Genomic DNA, 12,314 nt, shown 5'->3' with positions numbered 1-12,314 from the left:
TTGCACTTTGGCTCCGTTTGCTATGCCTCACGGGAGGGGGCTCATCATTTGTAGACTAAAATCTCATGACCTTCAAAGCCAAATGCTACGTGAAAGTTCAGGGTCCCAGCCTATGTGTTGGGCCTGGGTGAATACATTCTCTGTTATGCTGGGTCATCATCCCATGTTTTAAGCTGGAAGTAGGCAGTGCCACATTTGATAAGAACATCTGCCAGAGATTGTCACCTCATGAAAGCAGATTCTAAATTTGTATTCCATTTCCTGTGGTGGAGAAATCCCCTCCCAATTAGACAGGCTCACATCCCCCTGCAGGTCACACTCCTAATGCACCCTTGAGTGTCCTCATGGTATTGGGATCTAAGTTTGCAGGGAATGCTGGTGTAGTCCATGAACTAGCTGGACAAGTGATGACAAACGTGTTGTGGATTAATATGAGAACAATTTAAGAAGCCATGGAGGAGCATCAACCTGACCCTCTGTGGTGCTATAAATCTGATAGGATGTTCCAGACTGAGAAACAATCACATGGCTTTGTGTTTGGCATCCAGACAAGTGAGTGCATGTCTTAGCTGTCAGCCAATACAGAGGAGGACATGAATAAGTGGGTGGAAAGCATCTGTCACACCCCTGTCTGGAGGCAGTTGGAGAGAACATAGGAAGGTAGATACCATGGCTGTGGTGGGGCCAAAAAAAGGGTAAAAGAGGCAAAGGAACAAGGTACTGGTAGCTCAAGACTGTCATCCTAGCTACTCAGGAGATTGAGATCTGAGGATCACAATTCAAAGCCAGCCCAGGACAGAAACTCCATGAGACTCTTATCTGCAATAAACTACTGAATGCAAGAAGCTCAAGCTCAGTGACAGCATCCAGGCCTAGCGTTCAAAACCCAGGACCGGCAGAAAAAAGTATGAAAGGACAAGAAGCTGGCCAAAAGTTAGAGGGACTCTATCTTTACAAACAATACAATGGTAAGTTGCACTCAGAAGACTTACACAAAATCTAGAAATGCCTGAGACCTATCTATGTATGTTTCCTCTTTGTCTAAATACATATGTTTATGTATTTATATATTAGTATAGAGAGACAGATCAATACATATGACTATACATATATACATAGCCAGACACTTATGGGTGGGTGGTACACTGTGTGAGAGTTTTTGTTTGTGATTTGTGGATGGCTATCTCTGTTTAAGAAAGGTAGAAAATATGTAAATATCTTTAAAAAAACTTGATAAAATATAGAGAGACATAAGCTCTTGAGGGAATCTGAAATGACAAGATTATTCACAGGCACGTTTATCCTTATGGATTCCTCAGCAAGTTTTAAGTTTTTTCATTATTTTCTTTCTTTTTTTGAACAAGTGCTAAGGATTTCTCACAGGGACCAGGTGCTGCCAATTACTAATTTTCTCATGGCTGGTACAAGAGGAACTGAGCCACAGTTCGACTTTTGCCTTATTTATTCGTGCTTAACTGAAGATAAAGATTTCTATCAGTGACTTTCTCTCAGGGGCTGGATTCTAACGAGGATCCCCAGACCTCAGCCTTCTCTATAGCTACAATTACCAATACGAGAACCCAGCACTGGGTTCCAATGCACAGGGCAAGAAATTGAGTGAATCTCTCAACTCCAATTAGCTATAATAAGCTAGAAGTGAAAGACCAATACCTTTGAGGAAAAGATGCTGAGGGTTATCACACAGGCCCTATGAGTAAGCCCTAAACCCTGTACACATGTGTGCATGCACACATTGGCAGATACACACACACATGCACACACACAATATCTCAGGCAATATTGTATTTTGAATTAATATCCAAAGATTGGACAACAGGATAGCAAGTAATAAAATCTGTTTTTCTTGTCTACATTGAGGGAAAGGGATAAGTCACAAGATGCAGAAGCGAAGAATTCAGAGGCAAATGCTGTGAGTGAATAACTTGTAAAAAGCACATTTCTTTTCTTTTCTTTTCTTTTCTTTTGTTTTCTCTGCCATTCCTGGGGCTTGAACTCAGGGCCTGAGCACTGCTCTTGGCTTTTCCCAAGTCTAGCCCTCTGCCACTTGAGCCACATTGCCATATGGATTTTTATATCTGTGTGATATTAAGGACTCAAACCTAGATCTTCATGGATGCTAGGCCAGCATTCTACCACTGGGCCAAACTCTAAACCCCGATAAAGTATTTATAAATAGTCATCATCATCATATCAAAATATCCTTTCTCCTACAAAGAATGAACACTTATCTATGTCTGTAAGACTTTTTTTATGTCACCAAAGCTTCTGTGATTTTCCCACTTGCATTTTTACAGATGACAGCACAGATATTCATCAGGAAGAAAAATAGATTAGGATACAGAAACCTAACAACGTCCTAGTAGATTGAAGTGAAAAATATGTGCAAGATGGCCTGGGTGTTTCATCTATTTGTAGAGTGCTTGGCTACCACACAAAAAGACTCTGGTTTGATTCTGCAGTACCATATACATAGAAAACGCTGGAAGTGGTGCTGTGGCTTGGTGGGACAGCTATAGCCTAAAGAAAGCCTAAGAACAATGGTCAGGCTCTGAGGTCAAGTCCCAGGACTAGCAAAAAAATGTGCAAGAGGCAAAATGCAAGCTGAGAAGGCACTGTGAAGCAAAATGTCTTGTGAAGGGTAAGGGGAATAGTGACAGTTAAGTTTGGATCTTACCTAAGAAAGGCTCCTTGAGACTGAGACCAGGCTAGCACTTACGCCTAGTTAATGACTTGGGATTTGAACAAAAAGGTGTGCTGTTTACTACATCCATATGTGAGGTGGGAAGGGAGATTCAGCCTCCAGTATGTCTTTGGGGAGGTCTTCTGTGAGCAAGGAGCTTTGGTCATTGGGCCTTGAAAGGTGACCCTACCTCCCTCACAATGGAACAGAATATGGAACCCTGGTAACTAAGCCACTGTATGTGACAACCAGCTCAAGCCAGCTCCCTTGGCCTGTGGCTCAGGAACCAGAAAGATGTTGCTGTGCTGTGGCCAAAGGTCAGGAGGCTCGCATCTCAGGCATGAGAGATATGGATGTCTCACTTGAAGAAGTAGATGCTGGATCAGTGCCAAGCCAAAATTCCAGTATGTCAGGCATTTCTCTAGGAAGAAAGCCAGGAAACTCCAGGGCAACTCAGATGAGGTATATTGAGAGGAAACCTATTTGAACCCATCATCCTGCCCACACACTACAACCTTCTTGGGTGCTTTCAAGTGACTATACTGAGATTAGAGTGTGTCATTTCCAATCTACTCTATTCCAATTCCTCAGTGTGAAGTGTGGTCCCATTCCTACGTTTGAAATATCCACTGTTTTGCCAACATAGTGTGATGGTAAGTCAGCTCAGACTCTGAATGAGCCTTGTAACCTATGGATCCTGGAGGAAGGCCTGTTGGAAATGCTGCTGACAAAGCTGATCCCTGCCTACCAGAAAGGTGATCTCTTTTATGTGGGAAACTTCCTGCACAATTTCAAATAGTGGAGGACAATGTAGTAGTAGCTGGAAATTCTGTTGAAAAAGTGAGTGTTCCCCCTCCAAACCCAGGTTTGCTCACCCCTCCTGGCCAAGTCTTGGAATTATTGGCTCCTCTCTGAGCCTGTTTGGTTCACTGGGGTGTTCACAGGGGAGCTAAGCATGATACAAGTGCACAAACCACTTTATTATGACTGGGACACCATGCCATTTCATTTCCCTCACAAGCTACTGGAGTCTCAACAGTGTGCTTACTGAGAAGTTGGATTTCAGGCATGAGTAAGTGGCTCTCAACTGCAGCCCTCACCTAGGTGACATCCTAGGAAATCCCATTTCCCAGTAAGAAATGTGGTGTCAGTACTAATGGCGGAGGCCTGTGAATTACTGGAGTCAGAGGAAAAGCTGGAGGCTGAATCACTTTTGAGCCATCAGGGAGGGATTGTGATAGCTTTGCCTGTTAGAACCTGAAAGCATTTACATTTTGGTGTGTGGTCCAGTGCTGCCACTTGAACCTGAACCCAGGTCTAAATGCCATCCCTTTGGTGTTCAAAAATTAGCACTGTACCATTTGAGTCATAGGTCAAGTTCTGGCTTTTTGCTGCCTAATTGAAGACAAGTGCCTTTAGACTTTTACTGACTACACTGGCTTTCCACTGTGATCTTCAGAGCTCAGCCTGCTGGGTGGCTAAGATTAGAGGAATGAGCATTTAGTTCTTTATTTAGAGCATTCACTTATTGATTTATTTAGAGCATTTACTTAGTTAATTTAAGGTGCGTTTACTTTGGACAGATGCATAGAGGCCTCTCTCAGAAGCTTCTGGAAGTGTGGTGTAAAAGTCATCCTGTTCTCGAGTGTCTCTTACCCCCCCTCCCAGCACATAAGTGCACATCTCTGCAGGACAGCCACAGCATTAGAGTCCTGCAAGAATGGGGCTTTGGTAGAAGGCTCAGGATGGAGAGAGAAGGCTCTCACTTTCCTTGTACCGAATGTGCCCACAGCATCATGTGTTCCATCTATACGATGTGAATGGACTTCTACCCCAGTGATTTCTACGAGTTCAAGAACTGCCACACCCTGACACAACTCAAGCTCTATATGAGGCTCCACATGCCGGCTTTGGACCTGCTCTTCTAAACACATACTTTTTGACCAGCTGGAGGAATGTGCGACCAGTAAGACCAAGAAAAAGTAGATGTCCTGGTGTGGGTGCCTCAGAGCCTGTGAGTAGGAAGCCCATGTGGTCTAGATATTGGTTGGCCCTTACTTCTACAGAGCTTGGCAAAACGCCCTTTATGGGTGGTGTCAGCCAGGTAATGTCTGTCCTCTGAAAGGACTCGGGAATAAGCACTCATTAGAAAGACCCTACACCTCCTCAGTGTTCAGTCCAAACTCCAGTTCTACAGGTTCCTCCATTAGATCCTCATGGAAATTGAGTGACACTTCAACTTGCAGAGTCCACTCTGTCCACTCTGTACCTATTTCCATCCTTAGGTTTGGGGCATCGTGGAAGAGCTTATCCTGAACTCCGGATGAAAAACCCACCAATGGAGCTGGTGACTGATGGAGACAGAGAATCATCACTGCACTCCAGAAAGCATGGGCCTTCTGTAGAAATTACCAAACAGGTTTAGAGTCCTGTGGATATACCTTTTGCTCTGAACCCCATGTGTGACACAGTTGAACCTGCAGATACTATGGAGGAAGAAAAAGAGCAGCCAGATTTCCTTCCGTTTCCTTTCACACTCCACCCAGAGTCAGTCCATCTGAGTCAGAGTAACATTCCACTTATTGTGCAAGCTGAACGGGCACACGCTGGGCTCATGGAAAATGTCCAAATGGGAAGCAGCAAGTGTACTCTCAATACTGGATTCATTGGAGGAAAATGAATCCATCCTCACAGAATATCCAGACCCATCCATCTCACTAAAAGAGACTCAATCTCCATTCGACAAACCAGAATCCATCCCCCTCTTAACTCAGGAAGGACATTCTGTTTCTCATGAGGAAGGAGACCCTTCTGAGGACTCTGAAGTAGAATTACTGTCTGAAGGCAACTTGGAGGCCAGTCTGGATTTAGAGCTTCCCTGTCCCCTTCCTAAAAAGACATCTCTTTACCTTCCTCTCATGATTCTTGTCAAGTATTCATTGTATTTACTTTGCTAACTATTAAACTCTCATTGTTAATATTATGGTGTGCAGTTCTTCAGTCCTTATTATACTGTGTTTTATTTTCCACTTAGAATGTGAGACCTCAGACACCTAGGTCCTGGGTGGGCCAAAAACCAGACAGGTCTGGTCCCATAGAAGACAACCTTACTGGATATACAGGGAACTATGAAATGCATGGAATCACCAGGAATCCAGGCCAGGCCTCCATGGAAAGAGAAGTCAGCTACCAAAGCTTAAGGACAGAGCAGATGCCTGGAAATGTGTTTTGTCAATCGGGAGAAGTGCCAGAGTAACTGTAATATTATGGGGGACTCTGTTCTGTGAGTTCAAGTCTGTTTATATATCCATTGTGCTTTGTACAAATATTTAAGAAAATTAAAACTCCACAATAGCATCAAAAATCTACTTTGGCTTTGAATGTGGCCTAGTTGTAGAGTGCTCTCCTAGTATACAAGAAGACCTTGATTCAATTCCTCGACACTGCATACACAGAAAAAGCAGATGGGGCACTGTGGCTCAGGTGTCACAGTGATACCCTTGAACAAATGTGGCCAAGGACAGTTCCTGGTCCCTCAGTTCAAGCCCCAGGACTAGCCAAACAAGAAATCATACCATTTTCCACACATTTGGAAATAAATCTGTTTTATCTAACCCTACTTCTTTTTTGCCAGTCCAGGGTGTGTGCCACCAAGCCAAACTACTGGCCCCCAACCTTACTATTTTTAATCATTTAATTTTTTTACGTAATCATATTTCATGCTGTCTGTATTAATACCATAAACAGTATGCTTAGTGTAATAATGTTAAAGGTAACATATAAGAAATTAATAACTAAAATTCCTTTTTCATTAGTTTTATAGCATTACTACAATTTTATGAGAAAAAGTACATAGAATGTTTCTTTTAGAGTTCAAGCAGTCCATTTTGATAAATATATCAACCTACATCATTTATTTGAACACATTTTAAACTATTATTTCAGAAATGAAAATACATATATATTTGTTGTAAATGAAATTTATGACTTCGGGGGAAAGGAAAGAGAAAAGGGGCTAGGGGGTAACAGTGTTTACAAGAAATGTACTCATTACCTATGTAACAGCAATCTCTTTGTATATCACCTTGACAACAAATTTTTTGAAAGTGATCCCTGCCTACCAGAAAGGTGATCTCTTTTATGTGGGAAACTTCCTGCACAATTTCAGATAGTGGAGGACAATGTAGTAGTAGCTGGAAATTCTGTTGAAAAAGTGAGTGTTCCCCCTCCAAACCCAGGTTTGCTCACCAGGCCCAGAGTTCAAGCCCCACAATTGACAAAAATCAAACAAGCAGACAAAACTCACAAAGAAGCCTGCAGACCACAGTGGTTCTGCTGAGTCTCTTCTCTATGGGGATCAGGAAACATTTCACTTTTTCTGTCTCTTCCCATCTCAACATTCATACTAAAATAAGACTGTGTTGAAAGTTTCAATTTATAAAAATGTTTTTCATGAAGCACCCTGAAATATTCATCGCTTATATCTCAATTGAAGATAGTTGATTTGGGGCTGCATTGGTAGAGTGCTAGCCTTGAGCAGAAAAGGTCAGGGATAGAGCTGAAGCACTCAGTTGAAGACCCAGTGCCAACACGCAAAAGAAATTATGCACTTTATACATATTTTCTAATTTCTTAATGAATTTTTCAGTCTGTATAAATATAGGGTACATTCCTTGTTACTTAAGTAAGATTGCTCTTTTTTTTCCTTTTTGCCAGTCCTAGGGCTTGGACTCAGGGCCTAGACTGTTTCGTTGGACTCGCTTGCCCAAGGTGAGTGCTCTGCCTCTTGAGACACAGCGCCACTTCTAGCTTTTTTCTGAGTATTCGGTACCGGGGAATAGAATCTAGGTCTTCATGCATTCTAGGTGAGCACTCTACCATTAAGCTACATTCCCAGGCAGTGAGATTCCTCTTACAGTCATTGTATGTTCACAGAGTTTGATCTCACACACTGTAGGGCCCTGGTTGGCTTTGACCTGTGATCCTAAGCCCTGAGCCTCCTAAGCAGCTGAAATTAAGTTGTGAGCCAGCATGATGGCTTCCATTCTTTTTTCTACAAAAATATATGTAGTTATCTAAAATATATCTATAGCTGAAAAAAAATGAATCTCTCCCAAACAAATCTTCAAAGAAACAACCATCCTATTAAAAGGTGGGCTAAAGACTTAAAAGAGTATTCCCTGAAGAAAAAATTAAAATGGGCTTTAGACACATGAAGAAATGCTCCATATCTCTAGCAATAAGGGAAATGAAAATCAAAAAAACTTTGAGATTCCACCTGACTCCAGTCAGAATGGCCATTATCAAAAAATCTAATAAGAGATACTGGTGGGGAAGTGACCAGGGGGGATCACACCTACACTGTTGGTGTGAGTGTAAACTCATTCAATCACTAGGGAAAGCAGTGTGGTGGTTCCTCAAAAGACTGAACATAGAGCTCCCCTATGATCCAGCAAATCCACTACTTGGCATCTACCCAATTGTCCAGAAAAAAGGGCATACTAAAGCCACTAGCACAATGATGCTCATTGCAGCACTATTTACCATAGCAAAGATATGAAACCAACCCAGATGCCACTCAGTAGATGACTGAATCAAGAAGATGTGGTACTTATACACAATGGAATGCTATGCTGCCATCAGAAGGAATGACATCGCCCCATTTGTAAGGAAATGGAAAGAATTGGAAAAATTCATATTAAGTGAGAGCAAGCCAGACCCAAAGAAACATAAGCTCAATGGTTTCCCTCATTTGTAATAATTAGTTCACATCTAGGACTCTCCTAGCAGAGGATTACAATAACTCAAAAACCTAGGTATATAAGGTCATATAGGATGAGACTAAATGAAAGGATCTCTAGGATATGGGAACAAGAGATATATCTTCTGTCATCGTTGCTCTTAATCTTGTTTGATTTTTGTCCTTAATCTACTATGTTATTTCTCATCTCTTATTTTGCCCTTTGGTTAATGTCAGATTGTTACTGTATCTGATTTTTTCCCTGGCATATTGTATATATGTTTATTTGTTTATGTCAAATAGGAAAGGGAAGTGGGGAAACAAGATGATTGGCAAGGGGAGGTGAGAGGGAACTGGGGACAAAAACATGTGGAGTGGAATAAATGTGTGAGAAGTAATGCAGTCCACTACCTGTAAATGTAGTTGTAACCCCTCTATACATTACCCTGAAAATAAAAAAGAGACTATAAAAATATCTGTAGAAAATGAGGCTGGATGATGGAAACAACCAGATGCCCTACTACAAAAAATGTGATACACACACACACACACACACATACACACACACACACATACACACACACACACACACACACACACACACACACACACACACACACACAATGGAATGATACATAGCCAACCGACAAGATAAAATAATGGCATTGTCGGGGAAGTGGATGAAAAGGAAAAAAATCATATTAAGTGAAGTAAGCCAAACTCAAAGGAACATAGGCCCAAGAGTCTCCCTCATTTGTCAAATTCAGTAAAAACCTTGGGCTCTGCTACCAGAGATTTACAATAGAACAAAATCTAGAGACATCGTGACAAATAGTATGACACTAAATGTAAGGAATTCCAACATGAAGAAACAAAACTCATATAATGAGTGATTGTTGTCCTTAATGAACTATGTGATCTCTTATCTCTTTTGCTATCCCTTGGTTATATCATATTGTTACAACATTTCACCTTGTTTTCTGATATATTTCATATGTGCCTAATTGGTTATTTGAAATTGGATAGGGAAGGGGGGAAATGAACATGAGTGGGGGTAGGGGAAGGGAAATGGGGACCATATCATTACATGGGGTATCAAAGTTTGAGAAGTAATGCACCTTCTATCTGGTGAATGTAATGTAACTCTTCTATAAATTACAATAAAAATAAATACATAAAAAGAAGACCTGCACAGAAAAAATAATAATGGCATTTTTTGGATAGTGGATGAAATTAGAGTGAATCCTGTTGAGTGAGATAAGTCAAGACCAAGGAACAAAAGGTACATGGTATCCTTAATATATGGATATTAGTTTCAAACAGTAGTAGAGTGATGATTGAATAGTTGATACCCAAAGTTCTGGACATAATTTTGGAGATATAAACATAACTACATAGACAAAAAAATCTAGGATAGACTATACACTCTATAGACATGTGTTTTATTATAGATTAATCTGTATCTATGACATACAAAGACTCAGCTGAATTTTTACTATAATCTAAAATTTATGTGCCAGTGATTGTATAGCGCTTCCCTTCTTGAATACTTGTTGGTTAAACATGACATTTGAAATATGATGTAAAATTCAATGTTAATAAATTTTTTTAAAAAAAGAGGCTAGAGGTAAATACCACTAATGTACTTGCTCTAAGTGGTACAGAAATTTTCTTAATGAATCAAGGGGTTTTATTACATCTTTATGGAATTATTTTAGTTCTGAGTGTTCTACACTCAATGCTACTTCTGGAAAGATGATATAGCTGACTGTGTAGATGGTATGAAGACATACTGGCCTAAACGTGGAATAAAGCATTGGTAAGTGGCTGTTAGCTGTCCAGATTCTACTGGAATATGTGGAATGAATTTATTAAGCACAATGCAGGCTCTTAGTCAGATCAGGATCAAGATTATGTGGTTCCATGAGATGAATGAGAAAAGATCAGAAAAATCTACTAAGATATCCAGATATACTTTTGAAACTAAGGTATCTGGACTCCTTTTTTTTTCTTTCTTGGTGGGGAGCTTGAACGTTGGACCTGTGCAAGGTCTCTTAGTTCTTTTTCCTCAAGGCTAATGCTGTACCAGTTTTAGCCACAACTCCACTTAGTTTTTGGGTGGATAAGTGGAGAGAAGAATCTTACAGTTTTTTTTGTTTTCGTTTTTTGCTTGGAAAGGCTTTGAATTACCTTCTCCCTGGCTAGTAGAATGACAATTATGACCCTCCTGCTCCTGGCTAGTGATTTTTTGAAAATTGGACTTTCTTCCAAATCACGCAACTGGTTCCTACCAAAGTTTTGAAGACTGACTTAAAAGTGACAGATTTTTGTCACTTGGAGACACTCTGTGCTGTACGTTAGAAATCTACTAGCTGAGTCACAGTGGCACTTCCAGTTTTTGTTCATGTGGTGCTGAGGAATGGAATCCAGGGTTTCATACATGCTAGGCAAGCTACATTTTCAGCCCAAGGTTTTATGTTTTGTTTTTTCAGTGTTGTTGCTTCTAAGGTACTGTATGATGTTCTTTCATTTTCTTTGCTTTTTACCTCTTTTCTTCTTTTTCCCTTTAGTTTTATTCTCTGTAGTTACTGTGTTGAATTCTGGTACCCTGTGTCTTGTACATAGGTTTATGTGATTTGAGGAATGGCGATGGTATAATAAAATGGTTTAAAAAAACAAAGGAAAAAGGGTGAACCAATTGAACAATGATACTTGGAAACACTAAACGGAAATGAACTGAACAATCTTGGTGGAGAGGGGGCTGAGGGTAGGAAAACAGAGAAAAATGAGGGAGGGGATAACAATTTTCTTAAGAAATGTGTTCATTACTTATGTAACCGTATGCCAACTATATATTGACTTAACAAAAAAATTAACTTAAAAAATAATTTAGCCGGGTGTGGTGGCTCACAGTTGTAAATGTAGCTACTCAAGAGGCTGGGATCCAAGGATAGCAGTTCAAAGTCAGCCTGGGCACTGAAGTCTATGTGACTCTTATCTCCAATTAACCAAGAGAAACCCAGAAGTGGCCCTATGGCTCAAGGGATAGGGCAGTAGTCTTGAGCTGAAAAGCTCAGTGACAAGACCCAGGTGCAGAATTGCAGTCCCATGACTTGAATGATGAATGATACTAGCCAGGCTCTGTGCGCTCACACTTGGAATGCTATCTACAGAGAATCAGGTTTGAATTCAGCCCAAACAAATTGCATGATATTCTGATTTACAGTTCATTACCAAAAATCTGGAAGTGGAGCTGTGGATCAAGTGGTAGAACAGTAGCCTGAAGCAAAAAAAAAAAAACATTTAAGGACAGTTCCCAGGCCCTGGCTTCAAGTCCCAGGACTTGCATAAAACAAACAAAATGTGACGCTGAGTCCTCCATCATTTGGTGTTATAGTTCAATATTCTTGATATGCGTCTTAGAAATTAAGTCCCTAGCAAATACTCTCCCCTGAAATTCTGCTTCATAGCTGATTCATAGAATTTCAGCATCATTACTATCACCTTCCAGTTAGCATAGCAGTCGACTACTGAAAATTTGAAGAAAATTTTGAGTAATCCTAATAAATCTGTGTATCATCTGCACACACATCAAATCAGCAGCAGCTATGTTCTACTATTATCTAAATGTATTTAATCCCTTCTTGAGTTAATGAGCCTTAAAGAGTAAAACATATGAAATAGTTATGAAACTAACAGTCACCATTCTTCTACCTAATATTGTAATATGAGTTTATAAATGCAAGGACTATTCTGAAGTGTGCAGAAGATGGCTTCTAATTATAATATTCTCATGAAGTATAGTTTTTAAGAAACATGTTGCTTACTTTGGGAAAGCAAAGGCAAGGAAAAATGATATAAGTAAGTTCCCTA

This window comes from Megascapheus bottae, unplaced genomic scaffold (genome assembly GCF_031878675.1).
Source record: "Megascapheus bottae isolate mThoBot1 unplaced genomic scaffold, mThoBot2.hap1 HAP1_SCAFFOLD_47, whole genome shotgun sequence".
Classification (NCBI taxonomy): Eukaryota; Metazoa; Chordata; class Mammalia; order Rodentia; family Geomyidae; genus Megascapheus; species Megascapheus bottae.
Note: the sequence above shows the minus strand (reverse complement) of the source record.